The 3,907-nt window shown below is 34.1% G+C and overlaps 1 pseudogene; it reads right to left on the minus strand.

The window, feature by feature from the left end:
- Window positions 1–412: 412 nt before the first annotated feature.
- LOC131480728 (peptidyl-prolyl cis-trans isomerase NIMA-interacting 4-like) lies at window positions 413–858 on the minus strand (annotated as a pseudogene).
- Window positions 859–3,907: the final 3,049 nt, after the last annotated feature.

Consider the following 3,907-nt stretch of genomic DNA (forward strand, 5'->3'; position numbering starts at 1 on the left):
GGATAATTGCTTGTGAAATAGTCATTATAAATGCTTTAATACAGTTTTGATATCATTAAAATATAATCAAGATTACTAAAACCATTCTTCGATATTTTGGCCCCAAAATATGTTTGTATCTTCATATGAAGTCAAATGACAACAAATGTGGAGCGCTAATGAAACTGTGTTCTGCTTTTAGCAAAAGCTGCAAGTATGAAGTCGCTCTGCAAATGCTGACCTCCCAATTTCCACTCTCTCTGTTGCTTTTCATCTGTGTTCCTCTCTGCCTTTCTTTACACGAATTAATATTGCAAAAACAGATGACATTTTTGATAAATATCTTTAGTTTTAGTGTTCCAAGCCCTTTGTGTAGAATGTAAATTTTTGTGTTTTTAAATATATGTATATATATGAGTATATGAAAAATATTTCATTTAAAATCTAAGATTTGAGAATAATGACTGTATTCTTTTCCTTTTTTATTTCTATTATTTTCTTTCCTCTCTTCAGTCATAATAATAGGATAGCCAAACTGGTGGTTCTGTAAACACAGGCTTATCCATTCCACTTATAAGTCAGGCAAATGTTGCTTCTTGAAATGGTCCCTCCATGGACCCTCTGGCCATCCAACCCCAGGCTCCTCATGCTGGATTTATCTTCACTCTGTTGTGCGGCCACTGCACTGAATATCCTTGCAGACTCACCCTCTCCGTGGCTTCCATAATCTTGCCATGTTTTCACACGGAATGTCTGACCTTTATGCATTGCCACCACCTTTAGGAACCTTTTCTTCTGCATCGTCACTCCCAGACACTGCTCCTCCTTTCTGCGCTTTTCCAGAACACTTTTTCCTTTGGGTGGCCTCTTGGAAGCCATGTTACTTTTTCTATACCACCAAATGCCAACACAGATGCGTAATGGTACTTTGAGAAAGTTGAAGGAAAAGACAGCTCAAAAATACATTTGTTTTGATAAACAATACATTCTAGACATATTTTTATAATCCTCTTACTTGTAAAGATTTCAAATTTTGCATCAAATAGACATCTTGGGTTTCACTTTTCATAATCTTTTTGATCACCTCAGTTTATATATTTGGGTTTATGTATCACTGTGCATTTCAGAAAACCAGAGAGGTAAAAAGTAAAAGAAAACTAAAAATCATTTTAAAATAAATTCTGTTAAGTGGATCTTATGAGGACACTACATTCTGAAAACATACCGTAATCATTAATGTGGTCTCCAAACTGTACAGCCCTGAAGTGCCTTCTGAAATGCTAGATTTGATGCAATCCCACGTTCTTTAAACAGTTTGACATCATTGGAATATTCTAAATGAATTTAAGTCGACATAAGCAAAAGGGGACTACATTATAAAGTGCACAAGTTGGGCATTGTGCGGTGCGGATGTGACATTTGATCTCTTCAAGCAATGGAAATGGGAACTGCACCGCCTCGGCTCCTCTCCCTTCCTTCTCCGTTATGAACGTGTAGGTGCTCTTCCTACTCTGATTTGAGTCCCAGGACCTACACAAAATTTTCATTCTCTTTGAGCTAGGAAAATAAATCAGGCCACTCTTCTAATCATCAATAATAAATAAACAGAAGGTTAATTTGTCCAATTTTAAAAGTTGTATTATAACAAACTATAGTTTCTGGTATGGAGGCAAAGAATGCAACAAGATTTTGTTTTAAAAAAGCCACAAGAGGAGAGAATGAGGTGCCACTTCACAGGGAAAATCCCAGAAGGTAATACAAAGAAATCCCTGCTTCTACGCATTGCGACTTGTGTGTGTCTTAATACATATTTTATTGGATTATATCTAAATATGTGAGAATCAATAATCTATAAATGACAAACTATGTTTAGTCAAAAGCTTTTTCTGAATCACAACATATTTTCTCTGCCCATAGCTATATTTGAGTTCAATTTGCATATCAAGCAGTTATCAAATTCAGATAAAATGAGTTGCTTAATATCTTCTCTAGTCTGATTTTAATATTTCAGAAGTGGATTGCTTTGATGTACTTAAGAACAACAAAAAATTGAAAAACAAAATTATCTGTATGATTAAATTTTCATTTTGGATTTGAAAGTCTCATTTTTTGTGGTGATTTAGCTAAATTTAATTGTCTAAAAATTGTTGTTATTCTCATTGGTATTTAAAAATTGCAAAGGCAGAAATAATTTCTCAGTGCACATGAGATGTCATATTTTATGGAGAAAAACAGAGGTAACAGAAATATATATATATATATATACGTATGTGTGTATATATATATATGTATATATATATATATATCCTATATGTAAATCTTTAAGCATGACGATGTGGATCAAAGTTCATGAGTGGTAATTTTATCAAATTCCAATTTTTAACGCGTATTTATTTGAAAGGTTGAATTACAGGGGAAGAGAGAAAGAGAAAAAGAAAGAGAGAGACAGAAGGAGAATCTTCTATATGTATTTTCACTCTCCAAATGGCGACCATGTTCAGGACTGTGTCAAGCAGAAATCAAGTGTCTAGAGCTTCTTCTGGGTGTTTTATGTGGGTGCAGGGGCTCAAGTACTTAGGCAATATCGTGGTGCTTTTCTGTGTACACTGGCAGCGAGTTGGGTTGGAAGTGGAATAGCTGGGAGTTGAGCTGGTACTCATTTGAAATGTTCACATTGTGGCTGATTGCTTGAGCTTCTGCCAAGGGCTAGTCCCTTTACTTGGCTCTGATGTAGTTAGACTCATCACATGTCAATCTTTCTAAAGTAAGTGATGAACAAGGCATAAATTGCCTTGTCTGAATGTGACAAATGGTTATAGGATTGGATCAATTATTTCTTGAATGATGATACATGCTGTAAATTAAATTAGTGAAATAAACTGATCATATTTTAAGCAACAGAGACTGGCTTTGCGGTATAGCATGCAAAGCCACTGCCTTCTACGCCAGCATCTGTATGGCCTCTGCTTCCTTTTCTGGCTGCTCCACTCTCAATCCAGCTCCCTGATCACGTGTCTGGGAAACAAGCAGAGAATGGTTCATGAACCCGGGCCCCTGAATTCACATAGCGGACCCAGAGGAAGTTTCTGGGTGCTGGATTTGGCCTTGACCATTATAATTTTTCTAAAGACTGGACCAGATGATGAAAAAATCTTGCTCTGTCTTTCCCTTTCTTCCTGTGACACTCTCAAATAAGTAAATCTTAAAAAGAAAAAATTCAATTAACATATATTCAGATATTTAACAAGAAACTTTATTTTGGGAACTTGAAAAATGTTAAAATGTTAATGATGTTAATATACAAATAGTTTTGATCTCTAGCTTTATTTTACACTGAAATAGGCACTTTACAAATAGTGATTTGATAATACTAAGCAACTGATTTCTGAACTATAAGATTGGCATACATGTTGGGAACTGGAAATCAAGCAGTGTTTTTGAAAGAGGTTTCATTATATTGACTCAAATTCTAATTAGGCATTTTGGAGTATATTTCAAAGACATATTTGTAATGTGAGCAGTTGCTTTTCATAAGACATTCAAACATAAAAATATCCTCATGTTGCATATTACAAAGTACAGAAAACATTTTTGTTTAAAGAATTAGAGATACTTATTAAAATGAATTCGAGAAATGAAAATACACAGTGATAGAAATTTTTAAAAAGTAAAAATAATAAGGCATAATTTTGAAAATCAAATCATAAACCACAAGATGGTGCTGGAATTACATGTTTTATAATAAGTGAGTCAAATGTGTGTCACGCTTAAAAACAAACTCTACAAGGTTCATATAATTTTTAAAAGACAATATATATTGTTTTGCAACCTGTACTAAAATCAAGTATAAAACATCATGTACAACAATATTTCCTATGTACTCATACATTTCTGGTAATGGATATCACCATCATTTAGAATATGTGTG

Source organism: Ochotona princeps, chromosome 7 (assembly GCF_030435755.1).
Source record: "Ochotona princeps isolate mOchPri1 chromosome 7, mOchPri1.hap1, whole genome shotgun sequence".
NCBI lineage: Eukaryota > Metazoa > Chordata > Mammalia > Lagomorpha > Ochotonidae > Ochotona > Ochotona princeps.